The sequence below is a fragment of the Pungitius pungitius genome, chromosome 18, assembly GCF_949316345.1.
Source record: "Pungitius pungitius chromosome 18, fPunPun2.1, whole genome shotgun sequence".
Lineage (NCBI taxonomy): Eukaryota > Metazoa > Chordata > Actinopteri > Perciformes > Gasterosteidae > Pungitius > Pungitius pungitius.
Window position 1 is genome coordinate 6,464,992 of NC_084917.1, and position 12,438 is coordinate 6,477,429.

Below are 12,438 nucleotides of genomic sequence, written 5' to 3' on the forward strand. Positions count from 1 at the left end.
TCCCTTTTGTGGCTCGGACTGAACATAACACAGGAGCGTATGTGGAGTGAGGCACACCAGGCATCGGCCTTCTACTGTTTTTGTTGGAGTGGCCGTCGGTTGTAACCCCCCTCGTTTCCTATCCCACTACACTATGCCAAACACGGCCAAATAAAACACAGGCTAACATAATGTAGCAGCATGTCAGTGTTGGGCCCTGGAGCAAGGCTGAAACATGAACCACTCTGTACCAGCCATTAGGACAAGAGTAAACGCAGCTACGGTTTCCTCCTAGCCGCCCAGCCCTTATGTTGTCCAGCGCAGAGGCTCCTGCGTGTGTGTGTGTGTGTGTGTGTGTGTGTGCCAGCAGCAGATTGAGTGATGTATCCTGTGTGGCTGCGTTGTGCTCAGTGGGACAGAGAGAAGTCCCAGCAGGGGACTCCTTTTCCCTTGGCCCCGAGGCCACTGCACTTCATCAATCTCTCCACTGGGAAAGATCTGCCACTGGATTGCAGTGTTTCACACACACACACACACACACCCAGAGAGAGGAAGCAGAAGGAGATAAACCCAAAGCTTATGTAGTCGGAGAAGCGTGGTGGGGAGTTTATGGAAGAAAAGCACATGAAAAAAGGCTTTTTTCTTACCTTCATTTTGGGAAGTTTTCATATTGAGCAACATCCGTCATGTGTCATTTTAAACTCATGCGTTAAATAGATCCAATGTTATTCAATTTCATTATCTTACTCTTTATTTAAAATGTTTTTTTGTTTAACTTTCCTTAGAACTGTCATATTTTCCTATTTTTTGTTATTTGTCCAGCAGGTGCCCGTTGGAATGCAAGATTTGTCCAATTTGTAAATGATTTGTTGAACACAAATTTCCCCTTAAGGCAGGAGAGCCGGTAATCTCCTCCTACATGACAGCTGACAAGGCACGGATTTAGAATATTCTCTGATTTAAGCAACAAGAACGGGGAGGCACATTTACCATTTTTTTATAGGCCGATGTGACGTTAGATTTCCCTCAGCGGAGGGCCCGTGATATGTTAAAGGGTGTGGTGGCGCTCGATCCCATAATTGGCTGGAATGACATTGATGAGGTGAGAGCTGAAAGCTCCTGTGTTGAGGCCTGACTTTTCTCACGGTGAGATTCCCTTTTGTTGACTCGCAAGCACTGACGAAATCCCAGTCAGGATTTTAGGGGCTGCGGCCCACATGATGCCAATACCATAATTTGAAAATAATGAAGGCACGTTTTAAAATGTGGTCTGGTTTACTTGTCATCGCCTACGTCGCTGCAGCGGTAGGATTCATGTCCGTTTGAGAAGGTGCGCCTCGCTTCCTTTGACCTGAACTCAAAAGGAAGCGTGAGCACACACAGTCACATGTAAAGGCAACTCGTCTGGGTCTCTGGCACAGTTCCCAACCTCACATGGGTGGGGGAGGGGGGGGGGGGGGTGCTGGGTGTACGGATTCAGCGTAGGTGAGAAATAGCTAACCTCCTCGTCAGTTGATGACGACTACGAGACCCAAGAAACCTTTAGGGAATTTGTCATGCCTCAGCGGGAAGCGACCCTCTCCCCCCGTACACTCCGCATTCAACACGGATAGATTTAGAAGTCATGCAATGGCAATGCAAATCTTTTGGATCTGGTTTAGGTTTAGATCGACTAACATGTATTTATAAGTATGACAAGATTATATTTATTGCTATGGACACCCGATGCAGCAATTGGTGAAATCCTTAAAAATAGAAGCAGAATCTATGGCAGACATTTGCAGCTAAGCAGCTTTAGAGAGTTGAATAATTGCTTTGTGAAGTCAAGAGGAAGCTGTGGAAGGGAAGACAGAAAGAATGAACGACTAAAACGGAACAAGAGCCAGAGTGGGTGAGGAGAGTTGGTTTACAGTGCAATCAGCATTAAGGAAATTGGTTTGCACTAGCGCTGCAAGTGGAGAGAGGTGATTGATGCTAAGCTAGGCTAGCAGGAAGGAAGTGGAGGAATTAGCGGCAGGCAAGGGCACTGGGAGCTGTCAACTACTTCCTGGTCCATCTGGGGTGTGAAGTGTGCGTCCACTGCCAGCCCTCGTGCACCACTTGTGCCGGTTGGTCACGGGTACACGCGTAATTCTGAAACTCGAGCGAAATGTATCTTGATTTAGGAATAACACCAATGAGGTATATCATACATGTGACAACTGTGTGTTCAAGCACGCAGGGAAGTGCACATCATTTGACAAATACGAAAACAGGCTCCCACGCAAAAGGCAATTTGAAACTATTTTCAATCACAAAGAGTACATATGACCCCCTTTTTTCAGATCTTGGCTGACTTGCCTCAGCACACAAGCCTTCAACAGCACATCAAAACAACACAGTGCAGTCTCCAGGGCGCTGTGTCAAAACTGGGCTTCGTGCATGCCAACAGTGCGGCCACGTCAAGCCCCTGACAATGGCAGCAGCAGCGTACATGCAGTGTAATTAAGCGAGGCAACAGAGGACAGGCACAGAGGAGGAGAAGACACAGAGATGCCCTTGATACTTGGGTGTCGGCGGTGACAGCATTTCCTCTGACAGCTTCATCTCGTCGGCCCCCACAGAAGCCCTTACGTCTCCTGACATGTGCTTTACTCATCTCTGCCTCGCTCCATGACGGGGAAAGACGGGATGTTACGATGGCCAGTGTTTGTTGTCGGTGGTCAAATAAAGGAGTCCTTGTATATTCTTGTCATTAGCTCACCGTGGGGGGGAGGAGAGAGATTTCTTATTGTTACAAAACTATTTGGAATGGTGCATTAGTGTGTTAAGTAGGTCAAATTTACCCAGTATCATTTCGTATTCATCTGTTTATGAAGTTGATATGAGTATATTAAATAAAACAATTAAAAAAATAACACTCCCGGGGGCTGGAGAATGAGAGCTTTTTTTGCAAATTTGGGATTCTCACAACTCACAACTCAAGAGAGGAGTGATAAGGGACTAGCACACTTAAAAGAGATGGCCATTTTACAGAGGCCCATCTTGTATAAAGCACTCCATTCCTCTCAGGCAGGATTGAGTTAACGTTCCATCCCTCCCTCTCTCCCTCTCACCCTCTCATCCCTCCCCTCCCCTCCCGTTTCGCAGTGACTCCCTGGCTTGATTTATCTGATGGAAGGAAATCTGCACAGAGCTCTGGTGGTATCCCCATACTGTAACCTTTCCCCCCGCCAGATGTTCCTCTCTCAAAACACGGCAACATTCATCCCCGAAATCCCCGTGAAAACATATCAAGTGGTCGCTACATGTTGATGTGGTTCACGGCCTACAGAAGCGACAGGGACAGTGGCGTGGTGTTGGGGGGGGGAGGGGGGGTTTGGATAGTAGACAAGGAAGAGGGACCCAGACAGACCGAAAGACAGACAGACGGAGGTGTGAGACATATGCTCCCGCCAGCTGATGACACCGGGGTGACCTGGAGGAGTAAGGGGAGATTTAGGGAAGAAATGGGTTGATAACTCCCACAAATGTTGTTACGGGTGATACTTTGAGTTCAGCAGTTTGTCTGGATCACAGGGCCTGAGCTGATTTATTGTATCCTCCCTTTTAACACAGAATTTTCCTTTTACATGCTTTTTTGATTGAGCGCAAGGCATTTCAACAAGGGGTTAAGGTGGCTTATGGTGGAGCAGCTGCTGCATAGTTTAGAACATCCATATGTAAATGATAGGTATAGCCAGTGTCTTTCGGGTAGCTTGGCCTGCTAATAGTCAATAATGGTATGAAAAGGCAAAAACACTAGCTTTATGTCTTGGGTCAGATGCAGCTTCTAAATGTGGCCACACCAGTTTGGGATTAAATTGAATTTGACCCATGAAGACAGAAATACAGGCCCGGGTACTTGAGGACAACCCACATACAACACAAGTAAGAGAGAATAGGAACGAGATAGACATGTATGATAACAATCCTGATGACGATGATGGGGGGTAAACTATGTGAAGGCCTCGACAGCTTTGACCGCCTCAGCCGATAATTGTCACTTTCAGCGTGCATGAACTCTTGATTTGATGTGCCTTAATTGATTCAGCTCTTCGTGTCTCTCTGCCTGCCCTCGACCGAACAGTCACCTCCCCCTTTGTCTCTCCCCGGCTACCTATTTTTCTATTACTTTGTTCTCTCATGTCTCTTCAATATCATAGAGATTATAGAGCCGGGGTAGACTGGGATGAGTGCATTTGAGGGGGAAGAGCAACCAGCCATGCTGCCCTCTCCGTGACCTCTTCCATGACACAGTGAGCCCCAAATGGCAGACATGAACAGGGATCAAGTGCTTCAAAGTAAACCAGGCCGAGATAAAACCCAACAGGCCCCTTGGATGATGAACGGGCTTTGTAGCGGGATAAAACCATCATGTAGCTACCATGACACCTGGGCTTTGGTGCAGAGGCGCAACACATGTTACATCCTGTTGCTAAAGCAGATTTTTACAAAAAAAGAGTCCTTCATGGACTTGGTTGTCATGATTGAAGCACTGGTGTGTACGGTGTTCATTGTACTGGAACTATACTAAGGTTTATATTTCTAGAAGAATGTGCTTTGTCACACAACCGTGCAATGATAATAAACCTTCGTGGGGTTTATCCATTCCTTATTTGACCCTCATTCAGTTATCAAATTTTGTAATTATCGCTTTTTCAGGTGTTAGGATTTCATTAAAAATATCAGCTCTCTATGCCTTGTTACCATGGTGTTCGGACCAAGGTTAGCCCTTCTACGTTTCTCACAACGTCTCTTTTTTCAGGCCTGCATTTTTTCTGAGCACCTTTACCTTGGTGGTTCTGGAATAATCCATGACCTCTCCAGACAGAAACACAGCCCAAATTGATTTCCTCTTCACCTGTTGTAATGGCACAAGTATGCAAGGTTTGAGTGGTTCCCACTGGAAGGGAAGGCCTCCTCACCTTAGCCTTGGACCAAATGAATAGTGAGGCAGTGAGAGGAATGAACAAAAAACTTGTTTCGTAAACACCCCCCTGCGCGTATGTGTGTGTGTGTGTGTGTGTCACAGAGTGTGGTTTTGGTCATTCACTGTTTATATGACCAAAAATTGAAAATGTTCATCTTGTAGATGTTTTGCAAAGTCCAGCGGGGAAAAAAACGGGGGGAGCACAAGGTACTTCAGAAAACTCCCCCACAACACCCACCAATTGACCATGTGTGGAAAGCTCATAAATTTTCCTCAAGTCCCTTTTGAAGAAAAGCAACAAAGGGCTAAATAAGAGCTCCGTCATGCATGTAGAAACACCACTAATAAATGTACATTACCTTCTACTGAAAGTATAATTCTACTGTATCTGCTGTTTTTGTGCCGGGGTCCATTGAAGCAATGTGAGATACCTTTAATCTCTGACCAGGGTTCTGCCTTTCATGATGAGTTGTGGACAACACTCAGACCAAGAAACAGAAGGAGCTGTACTTTTTTTTTTTACAATAAAGCAAATAAGATCTGTCTGCTTGAAATTTAAATGCATACTTGAATGCTTTTAAAGTGGCCACACCAATATCCTGCCATGATGTTAAGGCTCCTCCGACGGGTGACGGCTGATAAAAACCTCAGTAGGGTGTCATTGCAAAGGAACATGTTGTAGTTTTATTAAAAAGAGCATCTTGTGCTGCAGACCTGCTCCAATACACCCCCCCCCCCGCCCCTCTCCTCCTCCCCCCACGCATCATGTTGCTGTGCTGATGTCACATTGATTATGCTGATCGTAAACAGCCTTTGTTTGTCCCCCGTTCCCTCCCGTCAGTCATCCATCTGCGGGGACGAACACAAGTCACACTAAAAGCCATCTTTTTCGTGTTTTCTGCATTTTTCAGCCCGTGCCGCAGATGACGCCAGTCCCCCTGGAGGCGGAGGCGACTCCTCTTTTCATTCGCACTGCGGTGTATTAATTGCTTTTTAATGTTTCCCTTCTCTCCTGAAAGTTGTTGCATACCAACAAATCAACAATAATAAGGTTCTTTTTGGCTGTTTGCGGGCCAGAGCCGAGACTAAAAGGGTACAGTCACTGAATAATCCATGCATTGGAATGAAGGATTCAAGCTGGTAACAGAGGAGTTGTAACAGGAGGCCATTTGGCTTCCTTTTCTGCTTCGTCCCAAGTGTCCTCCGCTGCCAGCTGTGCGAATGTCGCAGAGTGGGGACTCTGTGGGAGCAAGACTGGGAAAATGTAGCACTGAAGCAACTAATACAGCTAAGTCAATGAAGCATTGTGACATGCCCCTTCCCCCTTGAGCCACAACTTTGGGCCAAATTTGAGTTTTTAGCATTTATAATTAATCCACACAGTAAAAAAAAGGAGCAGGCTCCCTATCCCACAGACGCTGTTAAACAGCCTGTTATGCCTGGATTACCGGGAAATAGATCGCAAGGTATGATTAGGAAAGGGGAAATTACAATTATTTTTAAAACAGTCAATTCACACTGTGACGTGTTTTTATTGCGTGCTTAAACATTTTCAGACAACAAGTTTCAGCCATATTGATATTTTAGTCACTTGGGATTGGTTTTGCCTTACAATTTTTGATGACAGCAAGAGCTCTCCTTATACAGGCATAAGAGAGACTGTCGGATTGGTAGTCGGGTAACCAATTACGTGATTAATTTGTTGCAAGCTTAAGTAGCCCTTTGACATCTCTGCTCAGCAGCCTACAGCAGAAACAAGAGCTCTCACTGCTTAAGCTGGTATCCTACAACTCGCTGCTGCAACATGCAAGGGAAGGACAGGCAAGGTAATAGGACGTATTTATAATTTTGTAAAAACATAACTGAACTACACAGTCAGCAGACTTAATTAAACTAATTCAAATAAGCCATTTAGCCTTGTCTGTGATTTGTTTAGGATATCTGGTGCTGTCTCTACTGTACTTAAGTCAAAATTAAACAAAGACATTGAGACTGAGAAATTATCCTTATCACGGAAGAGCACAGACCATTGGTACATTTTTACCAATTTTTTAAATTATGCGTGTTGTACTCCTTTACGTTCATCTCCCAAGCCTAGAAAACAAAAGTACAGTTTGTTTGGAAAGAACACGTTTGCATATGCGCGCCCGAGCAGCAACAGTGCATTGAGTGAGGAACGCACAGGGTGCAGGGGGGGGTCATCAGCGAGTGTTTGGAGCTTGAGTTACAGGGCCAGCATCTGCCATCCGGCCATCAGGCCCTCATATCCATCACTGGCCGATGGCGTGGTGCAGCCCGGCGTTTATAAAAACACCCAGAGGAAATGGAGTCTCTGGGCCAGACAAGAATAAAATTAGCTTGATGACTAAGTTCCTCCTCAGGTCCCGGCGGGAATAGAACTCTGCCATTTGTTTTCATTACTTCCCCTGGCTGTGGATAGGGGGGCGGGGGGGGGGTGGACGACGACGTTTGCGTGTGACTGTTTATGTGCATGTATAGAGTAGAGGGTGCATGTGCATGGCTGCTTTCATCCCTAGAAAATATGAAACAAGCACTGCACAAAAACAGGCCTTTTGTCATGTCCAATACTGTGTGGGTTTAATCAAACATATTCACTCGTAAACAAAGCACTTTGATTCCAAACCTCCTTCCACGTATAATATTAGCGTGTGCCCTGTAGAGGTGACATTACTATTTGGAATTGTTCCACCACCCTCCGTGGCATTCAATATTGGCTTTGGCCACTTTATTGCATTTGCCTCAGAATATCTAATAAACACGAAAAGGTTGTAAAAATTGATTTGCTTGCAAATGTGTTTTCATTCATTCCACTATGACCTGAGCCAACTTTTGCAGAACTAAATGTGCAACCAGCTTCATTTTGTTGGTTCCTATTACTGTTAAAACCATAATACATTTTGTCCTTTCAGACTAAAGATCAAACTGTGACTCATTCATCTGTATTTCCATATTCACCCTTATACTGGTGCCACTGATGCACACAATCAATTGAGTTTTAAAATATTATTCAACATGCATATAAAGAAATGATGAGGCGGCTCCACGCAGGAAAGAAGGTAAACAAAACATTACATTTTTATTAAAGACAACTTATATAAAGAAAACACAGACAAACAAATGATTACAAAAGTCCGAAATTAATGTAATTCTGATTGTGTACGAAGAACACAATTACATTCAAGAATCAAGTAAAAAATACAATGATTTCCTGCATGCTCACGGTGCAGAGTAATGGGCATTGTTTGTGCTAAAGCAGCACAGAATCACAGAGAAGGCGAGGAAGTGGAAGCCCCTCTCTTTTGTAAACACAGTGAGAAACCTCAGCACTACAGAAATCATTTCGGCCATATTTACTTTTGTCAAGCTGCAAAGGCACCTCTGAACTTGACATTCTTATAATATATTTCACGCATTCCTCTGCTTTGAATACTTTTTATGTTGGTTCTATTTTTCACTCTCTCTCTCTCTTAAACAAACACACACACGCACACACTCACAAGCACACCTCAGATAAGTTCCACCTTTTACCCAGGGTGCCTGTTAGAACTGAAGTGAGGACATCTTGTACTTCTTTAAAGCCCGTAGCATTAACACCTTTGCCCCCTGTGTAAACCCTAAGTACTGACCCGCAGCGGAGAGCGGGAGGCTCACAGCGCGCTTGCAATGCGGCGGCGTGTAACCCGCGGACATGTGTGTAAACGCTGCTGCGGCGCTGTTCAGTCAAAGCTCTTATAGGATGGAAAGGACTGGGCGACATCGAGAGTGATGGAGAAAACCAAAGTGTGTGAATGTGGACTGAGCAGGCCAGGAGGGGGGTGAGGTGGAAGCCTTGAGCCGAGGTGTAAACAGAGAGATCACTCACATAACTACTGTTTTTTTTAAGGCCATTTATCTTTCTTGTCATCTTCACAAGCAAACAGAATTTGTTTTTGTCTTGAACAGGATTATTGAAGAACATGTGAGCAACATCACCAAATGAAAATGAGATATTTTGTTTGGTTTTTATATTTGAAAGATATTGGTCTCTCATTGCAATCGAGAAGTTGTACATCCCTTTGTGCAACACAAAGAAAGATAAAATAACTATGGATAATGCTCAGTAACAGGGAGGGTGATTCTAATAAAGACACAATAACGTTGAATCTTTTAAGTTTCATTTTCTAAGCTATAAACAAAATAAATAAAAGTCCATTCACCTCGAGGTATTAGAGAAGAAGCAATAATGTAACTGACATATGCCTAAAAACATGACCAAATAAAACCAAACTATCCACATGGACAGATGTTTTCATTTGTTGGTTTGTAATTGGGATTAAATCCTCTTTTAATTTGAGATATATGTATATCTTATCTATGAATATATATATATAAACGGCTGCTTTTGCAAACTAAATGCTGACATTAATACCACTACACACAGAAGTGGACACACAAAGTAAAGAAATGTAACGGACCACAGCGTAACAATTTCCAACACACATTTATAGGAAGGCCGAGAGGACGCAGATAACGGAAGAATTACACGACTTCCCAGAACCATTGTTGGCTGAAAGGGGGAAGTGATTTACTCTAATGTATCTCTGTGTTGTGTCCTTGTCCTCCCACAACTGGTCTGCACACCAACAGCTAGGCTCCTGCAACCGTGGGTCAAGGCGAGTGTGTGTGTGTGTGTGTGTGCGTGTGTGTGTGTGTGTGTGTGTGTGTCACACAAGAGAAAGAGAGAATGGGGAAAAGAGAGTTTGCCTGTGACAAGGAAGTCAAATGAAGGAAAGCTCCATTTCCCCAGCTAAATATACCCCTGGGAGGCGTAAGGGAGGGAGGGAAAGCAAGAAAGAGAGAAAGGTTATGAACCAACAATACTCCTGCAAGGCTGCAGATTTACTACTACCGAGCCCTAAGAGCTCTGCCTTGCTTATTTCTACAGCCAGTTAAAACAAATTGCAGCCATGTTTCAATCACCCACATCCTCTTCTCGCTCATCCGCTCAGACGGGATTTTAGCTGCTGTACTGTTTCTCCCTCTATAGCCGAACAAATGCTCTCCTCTAGTGAGGCAATCTTCAGCCACTGGAAAGTCCCCATTTTTTGGGGGGGGCTGCAACATCCACCCACAGTCTGCAACCCCAAGTGCTCCCTTCTTTCTAATGTCAACTCAATCTGGCACCTGGAGTGGTGCAAACAGGAAACGGCTTTCAGAAAACCGTCGCCACTTTTAAAAAACTTTGTTTACTTGCCTTTTGTCATCAACGAGCAACTTTTAAATTTTGCCCCGATCTCCACTTGAAGGGGTTTTCTGCTCCCCTTTCTGTCAAACAGTCAACTTAAAAAGAAAAGCCGGAAAACATGAAATGAACTCAAATTCCTGCCTGAAACCACAGAGAGTGAAGAGATGCCACTACTTCTGTGTGTTTGATAGCGAGTTTTTGGTTGAAAGCTTTGGTAACCGGACACGCTGTTTGATTTGGGTTCAAATGAGAGAGAGAGCAACGTCGGGCAGACTGAGTGGGATGGGGGGGTAGAGGATGGTTGGGGGCAGGTATGGGGTCACAAGAGTGTCTTTTTCATGTTGCAGATTAGAAGCAGATGTCGGTGGGATTACACCATCAGTGTCATCACTCACCCCGCGGCCCCAGCTCCATCTATACACAGTGGCAGTGCACGCGCGTACACACAAACACGCTCGCACAGCGCGCTGGAAAACGATGCACAGGAGGACTCGACCGTCCACGCAGAACAACAGGACGAGTAAGAAGCCTCAGTGACTGATGTGGCAGCTGAAGTAGCCCATTTCATGTTGTTCAAGTTCTTCCAATCAATCAAAACAATTCCCAATCAGAAAAAAAAAGGATGAGAGACACGCTTTACACACATAGTTGCTTGAGGGAATAGTGGAAGCATTCATTGTGAAGCAGCTGCCGGAATGTGACATACATGGAAGTGTTTAGCCACGAGATACTGATTTATTGCTTCATGAAGGTTCTATCTAGATCTAGATTTGTGCCTCTTTGTAGCATTTTTGCTCGTGGATCGGTTTGAAGTGTTGCAAGGTTTTGGAAAAGCGTGACGTTTTTGTTTGTGGACTGGCATGAAGGAGGGTGATTTCCTGAGCGAAAGATCCGTTTGTTTGATCCGACGCAACCAAACGCGTGCTCCGTCGGTTTCATTGGGCGTTTAAACACTCAAAAGGTGAACAGAGCTAGTTCACTAACATATGTAACCTAACCAAAACAAGTAATTAAAAAAGGTTGAAGTTTCTTTTCAGAAAAAAAACACAATCTTACTGCCTACTTTTTTTTTTCAAATGCCATCAAATTTGACTTTTGGTGACCTTTGATTGCATTATAGGCTGTTACACTAATGATAGCAGTAATGCTGCGTCCCTCTCTGATGTCTCCATAGCCTGTCCCCAGATCCACCCCCAACACTGACCTCGGCGCTGTGCAGCTCCTACGGCCTTGAAGTGGTCCTGGGCTGAAAGATAAACGATGTGACGGAGGAACCTCTGTCTGCACAGAGCTTACTGGAGCACCTCTGAAGTTGCAGAGAGCCACTGGGGTCTAATACAGGAGATCAAGGAACCCTTCATGCTCTAATGTGTGTGTCTGCACGTGAACATTTCATATACAGATAAAAAGAAAAGTGTGTAAATAATGCCCATATGCGAGCAAATCCCCAGAGCACGGCTCGGAGCGGACAGTTTGACATCTGCAGAGTGGTGTGTTGCAGGGTGTTGGTCTAAGACGAGGGCCTAGAGGCTCCGAAAGAGATAGCTGAGAGGAGTCAAAGCTGAAACCCACGAGTGCTTATTGCTCCTGACAGAAACCAAACTGGGGCTGAGAATACGGCCACATTTGCTGAGAACATCGTCACATCACAATGTGTTATTTGGCGACAAACTAGCGAAGCCTGTAAGCCTTTTTTTCCCCCCCGTTGGGGTGCAGAGGTCTCGACCAAATGTCAAAAGATAACTGTGGATCAACTATGACCGTGGGCATTCGTAAAAGATTTGTGGCCACGTGAATGTGAGCGCAGCGTCGCTGAAATACGAATAAATGTGTTGACTGTCTCAACGCGAAATGCATGTGGGTTTATCATGCCAAACAATCACAAACACAGAGAAAAATCCCCACAAGACACTGTTTTACAAGAAGGCATAAAAGCACATAAACTGGACTTAATATATGTTGGTGTGTGTGTGTGTGTGTTTTGAGATCACAGAGTGTGGACAGTTGAGGCTCCAGCCCAAAGCTGGGAGGAGATTTGGAGGTGCTGCTGTTGTAGCAGACAGACTGGCGGAGATTAAAGAACTTAAGATAGAGAGACATTCAGTTCAAAGACTGCAATACAGCAGTTTTTACGAGTATGTCTAAAAAAAAAAAACGCATACCACCACAGCACTTAACGCATGGATCATTGCAAAAAAATCCTGTTCCTATGAAGGTATATGTGGAGTCAAAGGATCAACTTTACCCTGTTAACCGTTTTTTT